Source organism: Diadema antillarum, unplaced genomic scaffold (assembly GCF_040938485.1).
Source record: "Diadema antillarum isolate AM-2024a unplaced genomic scaffold, OU_Dant_1.0 seq00000384_RagTag, whole genome shotgun sequence".
NCBI lineage: Eukaryota > Metazoa > Echinodermata > Echinoidea > Diadematoida > Diadematidae > Diadema > Diadema antillarum.
This window is the reverse complement of record NW_027271382.1, coordinates 254,107-277,584: the sequence shown is the minus strand read 5'-3', so window position 1 is coordinate 277,584 and position 23,478 is coordinate 254,107. Positions and strand designations below refer to the sequence as shown.

Here is a 23,478-nt window from a genome sequence, read left to right as displayed (position 1 = left end):
CAAAAAGACTCTATCACAACGTAGAACAGTTAATGATACGATAAAAAGAATAAACTGTTTTTATTAAGTGAATACATTGTCCTGACCCATTCAAAAACTTCAATCAGTAATTTTCACTTTCTGTTGTTCAACATTGTGTTCACGTGACCATCGTGATCACGCAAATAACAAGACTATCTCTTCGTTAGGGGGATCCTTTTTTGTTTGCTTGTTCGTTTTCTGAAACTTTTGTACATAAGAAGTTTGCGCAGTTTTAAAGCATTTCTGTACATGGTCCCTTCTGTTAGTTATCCCTGCTGTAGGCCCTATACAAAAAATTAAGTCTCGTGTAATTACGTAGTCCGACAAATCATCACATCCGTGTGTGTCTGTATGTATGTGTGTGTGTCATATCACTTTGTCATTTTTAGTGTTATTACCTTATACATTTGAAACTCCGTTTCTGCAAATCTTCCGGAAACTAGAAAAAAAGCGTAATTATAGGTTAATCTATTTCTTCTGATGTCTTGCCTTACCCGTTTCTAAAAAAAAAAAATCACTTCAAGGATAATAAAAAAAACCACTTGCTAATGTGTGGATGTACCTTTGTATTATACGTGTATGTATGTATGTATGATTACGTTACATTTGAAACTTTCTGCAGTCTGAAGAATCTTTTGTAAAATAGGAAACTAAGGCGTAGTCCCAGGTTGATCAGTATTTTCTGATGTCTTGCTTTACCTGTATCTCGAAGTTTGAAGAACTATTTCACAGCAAGAAGACGAAGAATGAAAAAAAACAAACACTTTCATAATGTGTGAGTATACCTATGTACATTAATCACGCAAAGGGATTGCCAACAATTCCATTGTTTAACTCTCTCACGTCTCTTCTCCTTCATATGGAATGCCTTAAATTTCGTATGGTTTTGAATGACCTATATGTAGAAATGATTAAATGATTATGCACAATAAACTATTCCATGGCACTGCATGACGTTTATCTTTTGATTTATTATCCTCTTTCTTGTCTGTAATATAGTCGACCAGTGGCGTATCTAGGGGGGGGGGGCAAGGGGGGCACGTGCCCCGGGCGCCACTCCCCGGGGGCGCAAAAAAAAACGAAAAAAAAACGAAGAAGAAAAAAAAAAGGAAAAAAACGAAGAAGAAGAAAAAAAAAGGAAAAAAAGAAAAGAAAAAAAAAAGAGAAGAAGAAGAAGAAGAAGAAGAAGAAAAAAAAACACTCGCCCGGAAAAGGGGGGGGGGGGGCAGAAAACCAAATCAAACAAGACAAAAAAAAAAAAACATGATGCCGCCGACAAAATAACAATGTTTATTGTGTTCACACAATATTTCCATGTTCTGTAAGTAAGCCGAAGTTCAAAAATTTTCGGCTCGCTCGATGCGCTCGCTCGCCACAATTTGTATTAAAAAAAGGTAAGAACAAAACGTGATGATGACATGGACAAAATGACAATGTCTATTGTGTTCACACTTGTCACTTTATATTTAGCAGGCAAAATGTTTCACGGAGCAGCGGCTGCCATTTCTTTCGTTCTGAAGCGATCGCCAATTGGATCAAAAGAAGGCGCCAATGGTTTCGAACATAAGGGGGGGGGGGCGAATAAAACAACAACAACCCAAATCAAACAAGATAAGAACAAAACGTTATGATGACGCGGATATATACAAATTTCGGCTCACTCGCTCGTACTAATTAAGAGTATTTTTTAAAGTCCTCAGTTTGTTGGTATAAATAGTTATCTATAAGGTCGTCACTATATCTTGTAAGAATTGTAAGATTTAATAAGCAAAAATTGACAAGAATTTCATGTTTTGTAAGCTGAAATACAAAATTTTTCGGCTCGCTCGCTGCGCTTGCTCGCCAAAATTTATCCAAAAAAAAAGAGATAAGAACAAAACGTGATGATGACGCGGAAATATACAAATTTCGACTCACTCTCGCGTACTAATTTAGAGTATTTTTTTAAAGTCCTCAGTTTGTTGGTATAAATCGTTATCGTCGTCACTATATCTTGATTAGAATTGTAAGATTTAATAAGCAAAAAATGACAAGAATTCCATGTTTTGTTAGCTGAAATACAAAAATTTTCGGCTCGCTCGCTGCGCTCGCTCGCCAAAATTTATCACAAAAAAGAGATAAGAACAAATCGTGATGATGCCGCGGAAATATACCAATTTTGGCTCACTCGCGCGTATTAACTTAGAGTAGTTTTTTCTAAGTCCTCAGTTTGTTGGTATTAATCGTTATCTATAAGGCCGTCACTATACTTGATTAGAATTGTAAGATTAAATAAGCAAAAAATGACAAGAATTCCATGTTTTGTAAGCTGAAATACAAAAATTTTCGGCTCGCTCGCTGCGCTCGCTCGCCAAAATTTATCAAAATTCATTACACTTAAATCACCCTCAACAAGACCCCTTTTAAGTGCTTGAAAAAGTACATCATGTGGACTGTGTTTAAAATCCCTACTGGGATGGGGTTGGGGTTGAACACTTTTTCAGAGATTAGGGGCGCAATTTTCGCGCTTGCCCCGGGCGCCGTTTTCCCTAGATACGCCACTGTAGTCGACCTATCCATCCTGGTAGAAAATCCGCACGACTGCGGTGTCCCAAGCGCGCACGCTTTGTATGGTGACTGCATGAACTATATTGCGGCGTTCACGAGCCGGTCGCGGTATTATATGATGCATTGGCATGTGTCCGTTGCGCGCATGGTACACCGCCGTAATGGCGGATTTTCAGCCAGGTTGGATCTGTCTGTACGCCAAAACTATGTTCACTACGATATACTACACCTGTAGTACACAGGTGTACTGGCCTTTTAGCCATAAAATTTCATTAAGTGTACTGTGAGATCACCGATGTCCCATTCTCATCAGAATAACACAGTACATGATGCATTTACGGATCTAAAATACACCAGAATGACTTTCTCGAGAAAATAAGGGGGAAAGAAGTATTTCCGATGTTAAAGGGATTGTATAGTTTTGGTTGAGACCTAATTTCAGGTTTCTAACATTTTTTGGTGAGATAATGAGAAACCTCTTATGAAATATGAAAGAACATGTAATTCTACGAGGAATTGAACGTTTATTTGATGAAAATTGGTTTTGAAATGGCTGAGATACTTGTAGATGTACAATGTATTATAAAACCAGCGATTTTAATAAAGTGTGGAACCCACATTTTATTACGATCGCTTTGTTTTACTTTGTATTTGGATGCTTCAGTCATTCCAAACCCGATTTTCATCGAACAAACTTTGAAGTCCTCTTAAAATGGTATGCTCTGTACTACTGCATATCATAAGTGTTTTCTTGGTATCTCGCAAAAAGTTAAAAGCCCAATTCTCATCTCCACCAATGCTGTACCATCCCTTTAAGAGAAATAATAGGTTAGAGGAAGCATGGACTCTACATAGTAAATGGAAGAGAGCGAAACCGAGGCAATCGCTAAAAGAATCTTAGAGAGATGAAAATAGGAGTGAGAACTAATGAATGGGACGACTAATGTGTGAACCATTCATAAATCTTGTTAGATAAGGTGTGACGAAGGAGTATAAACAATATATGTGACCGTGCACCTCAAAACGAACATAAAGTCGCACACACTGATTTTGCGTGAGGACTGAAAAAAAGTGAAATGGGTCAAATTAGCCGAACTTGACTTTTTCATATTTTCTGAAAGAGCGGGTCTTCTTTTACATTATGCTAAAATTTGGTATCATAAAACGGGCAGGAAAGTGTGTTTTTTAGCAGTTTATCTTGAACATTTTTGTTAGAATAGTGTGATTAGGCGTGTCTGTAGAATCCCTTTTTCATTTCTGAATAACCTTGTCCACACTCTTCACTTTCAACTCTAATAACTTTTGAAAGTATAGGACTAATGCTTTGAAAGTTGGCATTAATTATGGACAGAATGTGTTAATGAGGCATGCTTAATTTAAATTTGATCTGATAATCCTTTCATTGTTGTTACTCTGGTGGTTTACTTCCTGTTTTTTGTCCCATTTATCGCACAGCCAGCATGGTTTGGTAAAGATTAAGCGCTTGAATAGACACTGTACTTCAGAGCCTCTTTTCTCAGTTTACACTTTTCCTGAGTTTGGGGTTTCTTTCCAATATTTAGATAGGTTAGGAGAGTCCATTTGATTTGAGTTATACATCATTTTAAAGCTTAAAGTCTGCTCTTTCAGAATATGGTCTTAACTAAAAAATCATATCTGGCGACTTTTTGTTTGTTTTGAGGTGCAGGGTCACATATGTGGAATATGGTCCGCACAATGCTGTGTGTGTATGTGAGACATTCTGCATGTACAGTATGACTGCGTGTGTGTGAAGATGGGGAATTCCCTACGTAGAAAGCCAATCACAGCATCAGATTGCCTCACACCTGCTAAACGTCATGATGATGTCATGTATACATATGGCCGTCCCACCACATTTTCTGCATGTATCAGTGTGCGCGCGCACACACACTATACACGTACAACATGCGGTGCTAGCTGGAGTGAACTGAAGAAAATAATATGTGTGTACAAGACAGTTTTTGGCGCATCGAGCTTTATAATCTCGGAAGGTGATACATTGTACAGGCGAAGTAAAGCTTTACCCGACGACATTTTGCTTTACCTCGCTATAACAGGTTTGATTGGCTATGTTTTTCTTTGTTTGGAAGTCACAAAATTTTTCTCGTTATAGCAGTTATTTCGTTATAGCCGATCTCGCTATAAGAATAGCATTTAACATAGACTTGTGTGGAAGGAAATTTGGGACCGGGAAAATTTCCTCGTAATAACCGATATCTCGTTATAGCAGTGTTCGTTATACCGAGTTTCCCCTGTATAAACAACCAAGATAAGGTGTGACGAAGGGAGTGTAAACAGCCAAGATAAGGTGTGACGAAGGGAGTATAAACAACCAAGATAAGGTGTGTGACGAAGGGAGTATAAACAACCAAGATAAGGTGTGACGAAGGGAGTATGAACAGCCAATATAAGGTGTGACGAAGGAATTATAAACAGCCAAGATAAGGTGTGACGAAGGGAGTATAAACAGCCAAGACAAGGTGTGACGAAGGGAGTATAAACAGCCAACAGCCAAGATAAGGTTTGACGAAGGGAGTATAAACAGTCAAGATAAGGCGTGACGAAGGGAGTATAAACAGCCAAGATAAGTTGTGACGAAGGGAGTATAAACAGCCAAGATAAGGTGTGACGAAGGGAGTATAAACAGCCAAGATAAGCCGTGACGAAGGGAGTATAAACAGCCAAGATAAGGTGTGACGAAGGGAGTATAAACAGCCAAGATAATGCGTGACGAAGGGAGTATAAACAGCCAAGATAAGTTGTGACGAAGGGAGTATAAACAGCCAAGATAAGGTGTAACGAAGGGAGTATAAACAGCCAAGATAAGGTCTGACGAAGGGAGTATAAACAGCCAAGATAAGGCGTGACGAAGGGAGTATAAACAGCCAAGATAAGGTGTGACGAAGGGAGTATAAACAGCCAAGATCAGGTGTGACGAAGGGAGTATAAACAGCCAAGATAAGGTGTGACGAAGGGAGTATAAACAGCCAAGATAAGGTGTGACGAAGGGAGTATAAACAGCCAAGATAAGGTATGACGAAGGGAGTATAAACAGCCAAGATAAGGTGTGACGAAGGGAGTATAAACAGCCAAGATAAGGTGTGACGAAGGGAGTATAAACAGCGAAGATAAGGTGTGACGAAGGGAGTATAAACAGCCAAGATAAGGTGTGACGAAGGGAGTATAAACAACCAAGATAAGGCGTGACGAAGGGAGTATAAACAGCCAAGATAAGGTTTGACAAAGGGAGTATAAACAGCCAAGATAAGGTGTGACGAAGGGAGTATAAACAGCCAAGATAAGGTGTGACGAAAGGAGTATAAACAGCCAACCTTGTGTAAGTCCAGTTCACAGGGATCGACTTGCTCAACAGAGTTAACACATACACGTATACATGTATTTGTATCTATCAGGGTAGAACTTTTTTCTACACGACTTGGCCAGTTATCGAACCTTCAGTCAGTATAAATGCTGATGAGAATCGTAGTCTTTCTGTCGGTGAAGTGAAAGTCATTGATTTTCTTTCTCACTATCTTTCTCATTAGTTTAGATTAGCTTTCTCACTGTTTTCTGCCTTCTTTGCCAGTTACATTAGGTATTACGAAAAAAGGGGACTTTCTTCTCTCTGTTCACTTTTTAACAAATGCAAACATTAAATTTAGAAGGGTCCACTTCCCAATAAGTTCTATCATGACACTGACAGAATATACACACGAAGAAAACGTGAAGAATACATGTATTATGTATTCTGGTCGGCATAAATTCTTCTTATTTTTTTAAATCATATTTTCATACTTCTCATTTATGAGTATTACATCAGAAATAATAGTTCCAAGTTCTCTTACCTTGTCAACAATGTGCAAAAACAAACAATATACATGGTAATACACAGCAATTGCAATGACAACTGGTCGAAATGGAAATGGGGTTGAACAAAGAGAGGTATGACGGGACCTACATGAAAGCAAGCTTGTTTGACTGTAAGCCCCGAGTAATCAGTGTTTGTGAAAAAGAAACGGAGAACGGATAGAAGATTACACCCGGCGATTTAATGGCACCAAATAAGAGAAGCGGGGTGTGCCTATGTGATTAAAAAAAGGAGAAAATAAAAACTACATGTATTCTAAAAATGTGAACCATTATTGTGACCGAGATGTCATTCGTTTCCGGAGTAGAACATGTGACTTTGAAGAGAACAATGTAGCATACTTCCCCTCCCGCGTGCAAATTCTCATCATACCAATGGAAGGCTTATAACTTTCTGTACACTCCTCAACAAATCTATGACATCGACACCTTTTCAAAATACGAAGTATGCATACAGCACCATCTGCTCAGCATGTTGTTTAACATGTTTAGGATACAATTTCTGAAACCAGGTTAGGCACCACTGGCCTAATTCCTACGCTTGGCTACCACACCATGGGCAGTCATTCGGTCATTGCCCTTAAGTGGTTAAAATGAGTCTTGTTCATCGCATGCTGAGACCTCACAACGACTCTTTGTAGGAGAGCACTCGTCGTGCAGGTGACGACACAAGCAGAAAAGACAACCCCACGACAAGATGGAGGCGACTAGGAAGAAATGGAGGAGAATTAACCTCTTGTTTACAATCTTTCTGCGGCGGTAGGACGATTGAGGCTATGCTGCAATAGACTAAGAAGTATGATTCGGACTCACATTATTCAACGCTCTCCAGGGATCCGAGTTTGACCTTGATGTTGGATGAGCTCAAACTTAACACCAGTCAGGGAAAAGGAGATACATGTACCTGCATAAATATTGAGACGCTTTATTTCATTGTGACATTATTATCACTGAAATGTGGTACTCTTTTAGAATGTCATTGGACAGAGCATAAACCTAGAGCATTTTCATCTGCTGCTTCCATAGCTGTAGAATCAACTAGTCTACCCCGAACTCTCCACAACCAGCAATCCCTGTACGCCTTTACAAATATCTAAAAACTTAATTGTTCCATTAAAAACCCCATTGTAGATCGCATATGATAATGTACAATGAAAATGCTCTATATAGCAATATTATTTATACAATCTAGACACTTATACGCATTCTGAAAAAAAAATATATATATGTATATATATATATATATATATATAAACAATGTATATGTAAATACATATAATGAAGAAACAAGCTGGTAATGCATTTTTGGCCAATAAAGCATGAGTTTATTCATGCTTAAAGGGATGGTACAGTAGTGGTGGAGATGAGAATTGGGCTTTTAACTTTTTGTGAGATACCAAGAAAACACTTATGATATAGTACACAGCATACCATTTTAACAGGAATTCAAAGTTTATTTAATGAAAATTGGGTTTGGAATGACTGAAATATCCAAAAACAAAGTAAAGCAAAGCCATCGTAATAAAGTGTGGGTCCTACACTTTATTAGAATTGCTGTTTTTTGGGATATCTCAGCCATTTCAAAAGCAATTTTCATCAAATAAACGTTAAATTTCTCAGATAATTACATGCTCTTTCATATTTCACACGAGGTTTCTCATTATCTCACCAAAAATGTTAGAAACCTGAAACTATACGATCTCTTTAATTGGCCAAAGATGCATGGCCAGTTTGTTTTATCATTTCTTCGTGGAGCTAATACGTGAAATCTCAACATATATAAACATGTATTATACATATATAAGTACGCATTCTGAAATCCCGTTATATATATATATATGTAGCCCAGATGGCTACTAGCACATGTAATAAAGAATAGACTAGAAGAGGATAGAAAGTTAAAGAAAACAGAACCATTTATTGTTTTCCAAGTCACCCTGTGACGTCAATATGAATCAGTCTTTTCCCCTTCTTGGAGTTTATGAAACCCTTTATTTTGCTTCCAGCTAGACTTCCTTTTTTTTTGTCAATTCTCCTCTCCCAAGAAACGTTATTGGTCTCAGGAATTTATGAGTTTGACATTGACTACTTTCTCCAGCCAGTGGTCAGTTCTCCGCACTCTCCATCCCCAAAGCCCCAATCCAAATTATGGGAATGACGTGGTTTTGCCCGCTGATCCCTAAAACATGAATGACCCTCGCTGGGCTAGAAGGTTGTTCTCCAGCAGAGCTTCTCCTTTATTTTGATGTACTTTAGTGCAGTAGGTCAGACAGGAATTCCAAAGACAAATTCAGGGACAACAACCCAGAAAAATGATGACGATCACGTTGGACGTCATAAGGACACTAACATTCATTTGTTTTATGATTTTATTATCCAAGAAACAATAAGTCTTGACCAGTGGGTACAGAGAAGAAGGAAATAAGGAAACTAAAAGACAGTGGGCGAATTAATCAGAAATTGAGATGAATCCAAGAAAACGGAGTTCCACAGAAACGAATGGGAGGAGCTAATGGAAGATCTGACCAATAAGAAATTAATTTCCAGTGAAGATCACACCCCAAAATAAGATTTAGCCAATGAAATACTTTTAGGGAAAGGATACCAATAGCAAATTTGTTATAAAAGACCATGTTTGAGGAGAGTTAGAATTATTGATAGAAGAGAGGGGACACAACAGAGGAGCTGCGTGATTAGAGAGACCGGCAGATAGAGAAGGGCCATGAATAACTGGAGACCACATCTGAGATAGAGTCAGGAGATCCCCTTTCCTTGTACATCATGCTCCCCTCCATATTAATTAACTAAACTCTATCAACGCTGCGAATGTGACGAGGATCTTGGTTGAACTGCCAAAGAGTTAACGAGTTAACTGGTGGACAACGACAAGACAGAACTTTGGTTTACACCAATCTTGGGTGTAATGAACTCGAAATAGTCGACTGATGCCATTAAAGATGTTGAAGCGTCCTGTCAGATTGTCACAACGTGGACGGCGATGGTGACGAATCGTTTAAAGAAGCAGTGAAAGCAGACCGGTTAACAGACGCCCCAGCCCCTTGGACGAGCTCGATCGACATGCAGACGAGAACCTCATCCCGTGACCCTGCCGATGTCGAGATAAGTGGCCACACCCACTAACATCATTTTCCCTATTAACTAAATCCCTCCCTTTCCCATAGATAAAGGTGGTAGAATATGAAACGGTCTCCAAAGGTGTAGAAGAGTAAAGTGATAGATGATGTGTTCAATTGTGTTGTAAGGAAAGTAATTGGTGTTTGTAATCAAGTATTTATATTTCAGACCTACGAGAAGGCAGGTCGGTGAATAAATATGCTGTGAAGCAGCATTGACATTATCCATGTAAATTTTATCCCTTCTCCCGCATTTTATATTCACTGTTGTTGTGAAGCAATATTTAGTCTCTTTTTAACTTTTGGAAATTTGTTGATGATTGTTGTCTATGTGATTAGCTAACCCCCGACCAGTACAGAGAGAAGCTAACAGACCAGACCAAAATTTATCCGCCTCTGTACAACATTGGTCGGCCCCTTGAGACGAAAAGGGGTGTGGGGGTGGCACGGAACTAACCGACCTTCTATATATATGTATATATATATATACATATATATATATATATATATATATATATATATATATATCTGTATATATATATATATATATATATATATATATATCTGTATATATATATATATATATATATATACAGATATATATATATATATGTATATATATATACACATATATATATATGTATATATATATACATTTATAAATGAAGAAACAAACTAGTAATGCATTTTTGGCCAATAAAGCATGAGTTTATTCGACTCAAATTTTCGGCGTCCTAGGCCTTCTGCAGGAGTCTTGATAATGACGGTGTCAAAACAAAGCAAAGCAAAAATTACACACGTAGAGTGCGCACTCATAGACAGAGTGGGCGCTCTACGTGGACAAATTTCACTGACAATCGACAATTTTGAATGCGATGTCTTTGAAAATGGTTGACGAAAAATGGATTACAATGACAATTGACTAAATTGAAGTTTCTCGGGACGAATTTGCAGTTTTGAAATTGAATTTTAAAAATCCGAAAACCAACGGGAAAACTTAGAATAGATACACTAAAAAAGTGAACATAATACAAACGCAAAAATTAATCACACTTGCAAACACACGCACAATGATGGGCGTCAAGCCGGAGTTCCGGACTAGCCAAAAGTTTGCCTGATAATAAAGAGTAAAATTCTATGCACCGTGGTGTTCGTAAACATTGCAAATTTGATCTAAGTCGGGTAAAAACTAGGGAAGTTATGAAATAATGAACTTTTGCTGATTTTCACAAAACATTGCTGAACCGTCAATATGAATATGTAAATAGGTGAGTTGATGATGCACTCCTTACAACTTGCTATATTGTTTGCGAACAAGATCTATCTTGAAATTTTGGGGAGTTCAAACGCAATTATTTAACATTCTCAAATCCTAATAATGTAACATTCTCAAATCCTAATATATCAGACTGATCACTATTTTGAACATATTCAGCAAGAAATAACAGTATGTTTTGCACTTTAATTGCAGAAAATTTAATTGTCGTATATTTTGGACCAATGGACATTTGCGAGGAGATGACATCTCGAGCTCACCCATTATATATGATATTCGAGAACTGCTATTCAAACATTTGCGAAACTTCACAATTTCATATCTTTCCTAAATCTTATCTGATTTTGATCAAATTTTCACTGTTGTGCTTACACAATTTCGTTCTGTATTCAGTGTAGCTTTATATCGGTGCAAAATTCCTCTTTTAATAGTAGGCCTGCTATTGCTCTTAACATCACCGTTTCATAAAACATGAGAGGCTTTTAAAGTCGAATAAATTCTATTTGAGATCTAACGAATCCAATTTTAACATGATGGGGTAATGTGGTATCGATCGACAAAAGAAACTTTTCCTCAATTCACAAATATATGCGCTTGAAATATCTGAACTGAAGATGATTATTATTGTTAGTATCATTATTATTATTATTTGATTATATATATATATATATATATATATATATATATACATATGCATACATATGACTGTTTTTACTTGCATGAGGTTCAGGCATTCTGGTTGAACCTCTTGTTAACTTTTCATTGTTTTTTTTATGTCAGAGTTCAATAGCAATTTTTTTTTATTTAGTGTCATATGATAATCTATCAAAAATAAGAAAATAAAGACATATGCGATTCAGCAAGCATATGAAACGTTGGTGTTTCAAGTGTCATGGGAAACTTCATTAATGCAATATCTGCAAACGTATGCGGGCGTATACAAAACTGGAGTCATGTCTTTACGTCCTTATTTAAAGGAGGTGAAGTTCTCAATACATTGAACATGCTTGGTAAGAAATAACTACTGGTGTTAGAGCACTGCAATGATGACGTCATTCTCTGCACTACGCAAATCTTTTATTGGGCTCACACCTGCAAATATAATGAAATATCCCTGACCGCATTACAAAATCATTGGGTGCATGTACGGAATATATGTGATTTTTGAGTAAAAAGAACTCGTAGTCTGGCTTTGCGGACAATTGGACAGAGTTTGAGCAGAAGAGCCCCCTTTGAAATTTGATGGATGAAAGGGTATACTTCACTTTTTTCAGGTTACCGAAGATGAAACACCTCATTTCCCCCAGCTATTTTACAGAATATTTTGAATAATAACACACTTCTCTGTATGGGGAATTATTTACCCGTGTGAGCCCTATATCACAGACAAGTATTATTCATGACATGATTATGTCGCAATCTGTCAGTTCGTGTCGAGTGAAGCCGAGGAGAAGGAATGAAAGACGTGACATGAAATGCGCTGAGACAGATGACCTACATAAAAAGAAGAAGAATAAGAGAGACCTTTAGAAGGAGATGCACAAGAAATTAGAAAAAACTGTGAAAAAAGCGGGGGAAGGTTTGGGGTGAAGGAGACAAAAAGGAGAGATGAAGAAGAAGGGGAAAAGGAAGGAGAAGGAGAAGGATGAGCTGAAATAATAGTTTTAGTGGTAAGATATATACTATTGTGCTCTTAGTAGTAATTAAAGAACGGGAAGATAAGAAGAAGAGTATACTCAGTTAATGAAGAGGAGAGAGAGAGAGAGAGAGAGAGGATAGAAAAAATAGCAAAACGTCCTTCTTATATTTCTAACTTTTGATTAATAAACCTACAGATATGAATTCATGATGTCTAGTGAAATCACCTACATTTCTCCCGCCATTTTGTCGTTTCTAGTTTCGATTTCTAGATAATTGTTTTCAATTCCTATACTGCGAATCAACGAAATGAGAGCAAATCGCCATACACCCCAGGGAGTCCGAATTCACAATCACCTAAAACTTTTCCCACATGTGATAGTGGTTTTCTCTTCGCAGATTTGTTAAGCTCAATTTTGTGAAGGGCGATGTCATCAAATTGTCATGTACACCTGCGTAGAGAGATATAGAAAGGGAGAGAAAAAAACAGGGGAAAGAGAGAGATGGAAAGTGATTATATGGGAGAAAAAGATAGAGAGAGAAGGAGAGAGAGGTGGAGAGAGAGAAAATTGAGCACAGGGGAATAGGATTGTATCGCTCGGGGTGCCTTTCTCCTATTCACGCGTCATGTTCTACCTTGACCTACGAACACAGTGCGATTTGACCAGGTGTGGGCGGAGCGCTGTTGTCTAGCAATTGAAGTGAAAGATCGCCGGCTTTGACCTTAAAACCTTCCAAATTTTGTGCCGCTAACCTCAGCTGGAGACTAACACAGCTGATAGTAAAAAAAAATCCCAAACACAAAAAAACCCTACAAAAACAGCGTTTACTTCGTATTCAAGCAGATACTCATTTAAAGACTTCATTGCAATATAATGTGCAAATTTTTGAAAGTTAATATTGTTTTAAATTTGTGAATATTTTGGGTATCATAATCTAAGTGAGAAACGAAGCAGACAGAAGTCTCCATCATAACGGGATAGAGACTGGGAGAGAAACAGAAAGGTACATTGATAGATTAACAAGAATACTTGAGAGGAAGAAAAACCGTTTACAACGACGAGAAGAAGAATAAGAAATAAAACCAAAAGGTGAAGAAAAATAACAACATAAAGAGAAGGAAAAAAAAAACGAAAAGAAAAGGAGGAAAAAACGAGCGGAAGACGGAAAAAGAGCCAAAAGAACAAAGAGGAATGAGAAAGAAACCGAGATGCAGAATTCAAAACTCTTTTGCTGTTTTCGATCGTGAATAAGCCGGTTAGAGGTTCCTCATTGCTCATGAGCAGAAAAAAAAGGTCGTGTTTGTTTTTAGATTCACTGGGGTATTATCATCTGTGATGCACTGATTATTCAAGTAATTATTCAAGATTATTCAAGTAATCCCTGATGGAGCTTTCCAGCACAGCTATCTGACAGTAGAAAAAAAGAAAAGATTGTTTACACGTTATGTTCATTGAAAAATAATTCGATTTTGATTTTTGTTTCAATTTATTTCTACTTTATGTGCACAAAAGAATAAAACAAACGTAACTGAGATACAATGATTATTACAATTATTACTATACAATAATATTTTGTCCATTTTAAAGTACAAAAATAATCGAAACAACAATACATGTACTAGAAATATCACTTGGAGTCATAAAAAAACCAAAGTGGGAGAGGCTAAATCAAAAGCATAGCTTGTATCAAATCAGTTCAAATTTTATTTCATATTTCCATTTTCTCAATGATTAGATTACAAAATTACTGACAACAAAACAAGAATACAAAATATATACAATCATGTCTTTTGATTGTAGAAGAAAAAGAAAATATACTTGACACAAATGTACATGGTCATATCGTGTGAAAATGTCCCTAGTAAGTATAAGAAATATTATGGGGCCTACATAAAAGCTTTAAAGCTTGTAAAACTGTAGGTGCCCGAGTTCATAGGCATATAATTTTACAAGAAGAACGGATATGTTTGTCTTGACCAACTAAAATTACACCAGTACAAATAATCGATGAGAATGAACCACATAGATATCGCACATTCAGATATCACTTCGGCTCCCGGAAAAAAAATCAAATGTTATCATTATGAGCCACATATAACAAAAAACAGAATTGATACGGGTATAAGAGAGAGAGAGAGGGGGGGGGGGAGGGGGGGAGGGGGGGGGGAGGGGGGGAGAGATAACATAAGAGGATATGAAATAGAGGGAATAGATAAGACAAGCTGAGATGACTGGGGAAAGAAGAGATACAGAGAGGAGAGGATATCAAGCAGGAACATTGATCATTTCAAACAGAACATCTTTGTAATAATTTATTCCTAAATTCCCTCTTAAAATTACTCAACGTAGACATTTCTTTTAAACTTGTGCCCAAAGAATTCCAAAGTTTAGGCACTGTGAATGTAAAAAAAGAATTATTAGCAGATAATATTCAATTCAAATGTAAATGTAGTGAGGTGGACTGTCTGTTGGGTAATCATGAACCAAACTATTTTTGATAAACGTTTTAGATAATATTATCGGAACTTAGTCATGATTGAATTTATGCATAAACTGTCCTAATTGAAAATCATATGAATAGTAAATTTTAAGAATCTAATGTTCATAATACAAAGGATTGGTCTGTTAATAAAAGTTAGTGTTACAAATAAAGGACCTTGTTTTGTAATAAATAAATGTTCTCAGTCAGAAGCTTACCTGGGTTACCCTATAGGCCAAAAGTCCATAATGTAGATTAATGAGGAAGAATAAAGTTAGAGAAGAACAGAACAGGTATAAAAAATTTTAGTTTATTCATAACTCCAGAATTTCTAGATATAACAAATATGTTCTTTCATAATAAATTATTATCTATTATCAACCCTAAAAATTTTGTGGATTTTACTTGATCAAGTAAATAATTATCAAAACAAATATTAAAAGAGTGGCTTTCTTACTAAATTACATGTAATTAGGGTGGTTTTTTTGCACATTCAAAGATAGTTTATTTGACTTTAATCACATCGCAACATTTTGTAATTCATCATTCATAATTTGGACCAAATGATGAAGGTCTCGAAGGTCTGAATGAGATCAAAATATCATAAAAATATTCGACTCATGACCGAACAAAGCAAAAGAAAGCTTTCGTGAAGAATGTTGTATATCATTGATATAATATATCAAGAACAATAATGGACCAAGGAGGCTTCCTTGGGGTTCTCCACATGAAATACTGCACACTGATGAGGCATCTTTATTCCTATAAACATATTGTTTTCTATCTGTAAGATTTCCCAAGTGCTTATTGATTGATCATTCTGGTCACATGGTATGCGCAAGTTCATCCTTTGTTTGAACATGGTTGATGAATTCCATAACCTGTATACAACTTTATATACGTCGGGCAAGCTTATGCATTTTGTCGCTTCGAAAACGAATGTAGCGCCGAACCATCGGAGAAAAGAAAAGGGCAATTTGTACCCATGTGCACATGAGCTCACTCTGAACTGTCTGATTATTGGTAACAAATCGTTGATCAAAATATCAACCGAACCCACGCAGCAGGCAAGAAAATGGAAAGGAGGGGCTACCCGCGCAAGGGAGTACCAGGATACCTCTGCTTCGTAGTTGGCCACAATACAGATGGCCTAATTCTTTTCAAGGTAGTTTGCTCTTCCACGAGTGCCAAACATAGACAGATGTTTTCTCTTTTATAGTCTCCCCCCACCACCGTCTCATATGACGTAACTTTCACTTTCTTTGATTTAGTCTTAATTCAAACTTTGATTTTAATTAATTCCTTAACTTTAACATTTTTTTACTGATGCCTATGAGTCAAGAAAACCAGAAGAAAATGAAAAGAAAAGTGAGAAAGAGTCTCAGAGAGATGATAGAATAGAGAGACAAGGAAAAGGGAAAGAAGGACACTGCGAAATTAAATAAAAGGGAAAATGCAAAGAGTGCTTGAAAACAGACAATTCCATGAAAAACAAGAGACAAAGAAAACCACAGGAATACAGCAGAGAGGAGATGAAAGGATAACGAGCTGCAGAACCAGAAATTGCTTGCTTTTTCATTTCTTGAATTTCGAGAGAGCCAAGATTCTCGAAATTAGAATGCACGCGAAAGTTCTTGTCTACATTATAATGCATTGGATTCCAGTGGCAGTTAGCGAAAATTTCAAGCCGCGAATATTTCTTGCTTTATATGATATAAGCAGTATATAGTTATAGCAATTAGGTATAGAGTCCGAAATATGATTATTGTACACGTGTACTATTCTAACCTTGCTGGACTCAGAAATTGTGTATGTGTGTGTGTGTGTGGGGGGGGGGGGGCACTGTGTGTGTGTGGGGGGGGACATGTGCGTGTGTTTGTGTGTTTAAGGGAGAGAAAGGGAGAAAAAGCGAAAATGAAAAGGGAGAGAGAAAATCATCATCACATTATATCTTATCAGAAAGAGAAAAAGTGTTAAAAGTATTAAAAGGGTTAATGAGTTAATGCAGCAATGTTAGTCAAACACGTCAGTCAAGTTTGAGCAATATTGAACTCCGTTTAAAAGTTACATATTATTATTTAAAGTTCCAGTGCCGCCATTGCTGAAGAAGACGACTACTACAGTTTTTCACGTCACTGCAGAATAACGACGCATCATAAAGAAAATATGAAAGGAATTCTGCATATTTTCATTTTCTAGCATAAAGAACATTGGCTTATCTGTATCAGAAAGCACGGGGAATGATATTACCCAATTGCATCAGTAACTGTAACAAGATGAGAGAAAGTGTTCCTTAAAAAAAGTATTTTCATTTCGTTTATATAGTTGTCTTGCAGTGACGTCACGAACTGTTGCAGTCTTCTCATCCTAACGAGGGCGGAACTGAGACTTTAATAATTCATAACTTTTGAACGGATTGTCCGCAGACATAATTTCCTTAACTTTATTCGTTCATGTTTTCTACTTATTACATAGTATATCGTATATCAATCCACATAATTATAATGCTATTGAGTGAACTTCCCTTTTAGTTACAACAATTTGTTTGCTTCTGGTGTGCCATGTTGGGTCTATCTCTCTCTCTTCATTATTTGCGCTATTTCGTTCTTTTTCTGAAAATACAAATGTGGACATAAAGATAAGAATAGGAATGGGAAATGACTAGAAATAATTTATCTTAGATATATCATTGATTCTAAAGACAGTGGGTTTTAAAGAATTCTGTTCATTGCCGCATAGCGTCCTAAAACTGTATATCAAACAGAGTAATGTAGTGACGTTGTAGTTGAATATGACAAATAAAGATGCCCCAGAAAGAGACCCAGATACTTAAAAATATATCAGATCTCTTTTTCCCCGTGAGTCAGAAGGCCACGGAGAAAGGTCAGCCATAACGGCGTCAGCTGAAATTCGATTGAACCATGGGTAAGTTTGCTGAATGTGTATTTTTACTACACGCTTGTATTTTTTTAGGTGTGCGTGTGTATGTCTGTATGTGAGTTTGTCACGTATGAGCAGGAAGGTCCACGTCCCTGCATTGGTGTGAGCGAGTTTGTGTGAGTAAGGTTCCTCCGGTATAGTGAGTGCATAAATCATATACATACTTCTATCATTTATTTTTGCAGCATCAATTTTGCATGCAATCTTTTCCCCGTGGGATCCAGCAAATTTTGATCCTAAGTTTGGATTGCGAATCAGTCGTTTCTGTTACCATACACCCAGTCTGTGCGAGATTTCAATGGCTTTAGAGAGTGGAGCCACTAACGCAATTTGAATACACCCACAGAGTGGGTGCTGCCAATCATTGTGAAACATGTAGTGATGTCATAATACGTTTGAAGATCCACCTCTTGCAGTGCCCTTGCTACCGGGAAAAAAAAAAGGGGGGGGGGAGGGGAGGGAGATGAATCAAACAAACAATCGTCCGCGGACTGACAAGAATGAATAGGTAAGCACTTTTCCATGGACAGATCACATGACGAAAAATGTTAAGGTATCTGCTACATTATTCATCAATCTTCCTGTTTTGCATAATCAGTGTTATATGTTTTATAAATTTGCGTCCATGAAAAGGCACTCATCGCTTATTCCATAATTGACTGCAGTTTCATGCATCTTCAATTAAGGACGCACCAACTCCAGTCGCATACTATATCCGCAAGACGAAGCTATGATCATGGAGCAATGGTAATCTTGAATGAATACATAAACAGTATTCATGAGTAAACAGCGCACCACATCACCGTACACGTACTTCCGCTCGCCACGTCATAAAGCAAATGTTAGTCCCTGGCCGAGCCAACACCTACAAGCAGACACATTATACCGCCACTCTGGTGCGCTTCAGTTGGTTGGTGAACGTGCGTTAAACACCCAGATCTCTTTCACCGGCACAGCTCCTCCTCCGTATCTCCCTTCAAACGTCGGAGGAGGGGGATAGCATCTCCGAACGGGGCCTTTTGAAAATAGATTCCTTTCGGAGCCGTGCAGTACGAAACTGACATCTAGGAGAAGATGGGTTCCCCCGTGTACCAGCTCTCAGGTGAGACCAGGCTAACCGCGCTGGTGAGACAGACGCGGTACCGCAAGATCCGTGCTGGGAGACCGTTGGCCACCATCTCCAGGAGGTAAGACTTACAAACAATCGACAGTGATTAAGGTGACAACGTTTCAGATAGATATCATTTTTTTCAACTAATGTTGATTTGATCCCCTTATTCTGCTCCAGACTGCATGTGAAATTATAAAGACTGGGACTCATGAATAGATTAAAGGACATATCTAATAGTTAAATTGAAAGTTTTACTTGACGCACGTCTAACTATACTATGAATACCTTTGAAAATTAAAACGTGTATAAATGTGCTTGTGACTTGTGCTTCCACGCTCAAATGTCACGCCGTGACCGTTGTGATATCATTTTTTTTTTAGAGTGGATTCCGGATACAAAAACTGGTAAACTTTAAAATCTTCAATACTCAGCTGAAAAGTTAGTAATATTCAAAACTCCCAAACTCAGTTGCAAAATTAGTTATCTTGCGTAAATAACACTGGCTGCTAATACAACAGGCGATGAAATTCAAAATAATGTTTGTATAACTTTCTCCTGCTTACAAGGTTAGAGCCCAACATGTGTCCAGAATTCATCCAGAATCAAATTGTATTGTTACCACCTCTAAATAGAAATTCTCGTTCCAAGTCCACTGAAGGTTTCTCTTATAGTTCAACCCCAATCATCACTAAATTGTTTATCCAGTGTAAAATGATCTTTCCACTGATAGCAACAAAACGTCTCCCCGCTAATATCAAAAGAGCAGATACAGTCAACTCGTTCGAAAATAATGCTGAAAAACATTAAGATTTTTAAAATGACTTTTTACGGTATTCCACCCTTCTTCCTCCGGTCTGTTTGTATCCGTATCTATGGCAACCACGTGTCCTTGTGTTACTTTTTATTTTCAGGTGAATTGCAGCATGAACTACCAATTCTTCGTCGAGTTCTATTGAGGGATGAAACTTGCCTCGCACTGCACGTTTAACATTACGGGTAGCTCTCTTTGGCACATCCGTTCTGTTATGCGCATTTGTCTCTTGAGGTCAGTACGAAAGCTGTTAGAAAGTATAATACATTGTACCCCTAAGTGGAAAAAAGTTGTAGTTGTAGACTGAAATAGACTTTGCAAATGATTGACAATATCAGTTGCAATGAAAACATCTCGACGGAAGAATTCATGAATTTGAACGAAATAGACTTAATTGTTATCAAAGTGAAATTTCAGTCTAGGTTCAATATTGCTGTAAATATTTAGGGTAAAATTAAACATGAATAATTGCAGAAAATTTTATCGATCTTGGGAGGAAGTTAGAAAGTTATATAAAGTTTCACAAAATAAAGGGTTAAACTGCAAAAAAGACCCACAAAAAACCAATATATCCGTTGTTATAAATTTGTGAGAGTTGACATTGAATGTGCTTGAAAACAGAACAAAAAATCAAAATATAAGCTGTAATGTCAATGACATCTTCAAAAGCATTTCTTGTTATGTAACGAATGCAGTATCATTGAAAAGATTTTTTTTTTAGTTGATGATGTCCTTACTTTCACAAAAAAGAGAAAATGGTGTTTATCTGTTTTTGCATTCAAAGTCTTGTCCGTGATATCAGCAGAAAACTACCTGCAAAAATTTTGCCTAAATTTATTTTGTTTAAACATGACATCAAAAACATTTTTCTTTTGTCTTCAGCACCGAATGATTGTTGATATTAAATACAAGTATGTAACTAAGCAACAATGACCTGTTTTGTTGGAAAGGCTTCTAATTGCCAGGTTCAGGACCATATACACCATTTTGATGATACGTTTGTGCAGAAATGAATAGGAGAGGTGCCAGTTAGTGGCTGTCGCCACATCTAATGTGCAGGGAAATTGTTTCATCTTATGTAACTTCGATGAAAACTTGTGAAACTTTTGCATTCCATATTTTTGATGAAACCTCAGCCATTTCGATTGAATTCAAATTGAAATTTCGTATTCATTTCATTCACTTCAGTTGATTTTACTCCGTTTATTGAAGTCATCAGAAACATGTAGGTCCTATAGGAACTGCACTGTAATTAGATAAAGCAAAGTTCTATTTGTCATCTGCGAAATAACGTAATTTGAACCCCATATAGCGTATGATTTTATGTGGAAACTACAAACATCAATCATTGATTATATCTTCTCCTCTTTTTGCTTTCTTTTCAAGTGTTCAATACTTTTTTTTTTGGAAAATCATTTTAGTGACTCATACAATATCTTCATCACGATTCGAATCCTCGGTTCGAATCCGTTGTCAGAAATTACAACACCTACACGCAGTACATGTCCCCGCAGCCTAATTCTTTTGGCAGGCTTCACGCCGTCGCTCCCAGAGTTTTTTTTTTTCTTTTTAACTCTTTTATTTTTTGGTAAGCTCTGTCGATACGAAGTTAGGCATCACTATGCCAAAGGACCTTGGACTAGTAATATTAGATCACGTGGTCAGAGCAGGGATCCTATCTCCGTGGTCTGACCTTTCTATTTGTGTTCAATTTTGTGAGCCAGGGATTCGCTATGGAGATCATTATTAAATTATGAAAACCAAGAAGGAAACAAAAAATCAAACAACAACAACAACAAACAAACACCGGCTCTGACAGGGTGGCGTGTAGCGAAGCAGGTATTTTGCTTATCTCGCAGATTTATTACTTTGAAAACTAGTAGTCATGAAACACACACACACACACACACAAAACAAAACCCTAGAATAAAATATAACAAACTGTTGAGGACGAGACTACGGGACAACACACAGTTGACCTACTTTTTATAAGCTAACTGAATCTTGAATCCATGAAGTCAAAAGAGTTGAATAAAAAGAAAGATACCACCGTTTCATTATAAAAGTGAATAGTGAATAACATTTCAGGAATGATTGATACTGCCATAGTTCTAATTCTGAGCCGAATTTTCTCATTATCTTGTGGAATTTCCTCAAGACATTCGTATGATTCGTCCTTCCTAAGATTTCACTTAAAACCCGGTTATTTGGAGAAGCACTACCTTTTGTTTCCTTCATTCTTGTTCTCATTACTCTCTTCATATCTTCTATCTGCCTTTCTTTGCGACATAAGCAACTAGTCATTATGGACACTGGGGCATCACAAGTGTTCATATTATTGATACATTTATTGCGTGGGGTTTTTTTAAGTTGCAAATTAAAAGACATCTTGCTGTATTTGCAAGGGACTTTAAGTAGGCAAAGGGTTACCTATCAACTACCACTTTGTTAATGAAAAAGTTAACCTTAGTTGTAGAATTTGACATGATGCAACAGCTTTATATATGAACCGCAATCATTATGTGATGTTTATGTTTTTATTTGTTGCGCATGTTTTTCTTAATGATGTTTATGATTTCCCTCTCAGGCATATAAGGCGGTCCTTATCAACGCCTTTTGATCTTGTTGCGGCATTTATGAATGCTGTTCAGGAAAATGATAAAGTCCTTTGACATGAAAACACATGATGTATCAACGTCTGTTTCGAACGCAGTCATCGACATAATTGATGTCAGTTCGCATTCTGAAACAAGGAAGAAGTAACAAGTAGGGCCTATATACATGTACGTAAATAATAAATGTCGCAGAAAGCGTATGGCACTTATAAGACGGCTGGGTAATTACGGTGCGGATTCATCGCAAAATAAGCTATACAGCCCATCATACATGTCTCTAGACGTACATATAAATTATGTTTAAATTCCTTTGTAAATGCCACACGTCAGCAGTAGGCGAGGTATGTTCAGTTAATGTTCTTCCGTCTTTTCTCGTCACCCACTCGTATAGATCTTGGACGAGATTGTCTCCTCCCGAACCATTGTCGCGGAACTTCCCCTGCCCATACCGGCGTCCGTGGGAGATTCAAGACAGACCTCGCTGCCTTTGGCTGCAACGTGTTTGACTACGATTTTTCTCAAGAATATCAGACAATTGACGTTAAATGTCTTAGTGACATACACGTCATTACAAAATCCAAACGTGAATCGACGAACTCGTTAGCAGGGAATAAGTAAGAACTAGTTCTTAGAATAATTATGAAGGAAAACACACAATGCAAATTATGTCCTCATAAAAGCCTGTAATCTTCTAGTGACTTTTCGGAATTATCAATCGATGCATTGAACAAGTTGAAAAGAGTTAAGGGCATAACATGTTTCTGGAGATAAAAGTAAAGGGGTCAAAGGTCACAGTTTCGGGAAGGGAGGAAAATGCCAACGAAGAAAGATCATCTGAGACAGGGAAAGGGAAAACTTTGTTCAGAAGAAGAAATTTCAGGGGTTTTTGTCAAAAGACAGAAACCGAAGAAAGTGATACTGTTTTCCACCATGTGCAGAGTGAATGCACATGTACCCTACTTAGTGTTTGGGGCTGGAAAAAAAAAAATATCTCGATTGCTGTTTGGAAGAGAGGG

At 37.2% G+C, this 23,478-nt stretch overlaps 1 protein-coding gene across 1 annotated transcript in view; it reads left to right on the top strand.

Moving 5' to 3' along the window:
* Window positions 1-23,478, top strand: part of LOC139731752 (uncharacterized) — a 116,687-nt gene that overhangs the window by 59,955 nt on the left and 33,254 nt on the right. The window lies entirely within an intron of this gene.